The sequence below is a fragment of the Ostrea edulis genome, chromosome 3, assembly GCF_947568905.1.
Source record: "Ostrea edulis chromosome 3, xbOstEdul1.1, whole genome shotgun sequence".
In the NCBI taxonomy this organism is placed as follows: domain Eukaryota; kingdom Metazoa; phylum Mollusca; class Bivalvia; order Ostreida; family Ostreidae; genus Ostrea; species Ostrea edulis.
Genome location: NC_079166.1, coordinates 91,850,934 through 91,851,413, shown reverse-complemented (window position 1 = coordinate 91,851,413; position 480 = coordinate 91,850,934).

The window sequence follows — 480 nt, the reverse complement described above, 5'->3', positions numbered from 1 at the left end:
ATATTAAGGAAATATCAAGTCTTTTTGTGTGTAAATAGTCGCAAAATCACTATTCGGTACCGATATTTTCCTCAGCAAATACATTTATCAGTAGATACCATACTTCATAGTACAAACCACAGTATGTGCCCCACTAATCTGCTCCTTTGATTCACTTGTTCAATTATCAAATTCAAAGCAGAACAAACATATTCAAATCGCATAAGACATTTTGCATCATTATAGAATGTAAAGGGATTAGATAAAATTTCAACGACGTTTCCTTACACACAAGCTGAGTTTATTTTCTTTTTTACAGCTTAATTCCATTCTCTTCTCTCCCTTCGCAACCTGAAATAAGAAGGATGAGTTTGAATTATTTATAGATGTTTCAAGACACCAATGTGATGGAGATGTTTGCATGTCTAATCCAATATTACCGAAGTCCTTCGATTTGACAAAGAAGTCCCCTATATCCTGACCAAGAGCCCGTAGAGCCTG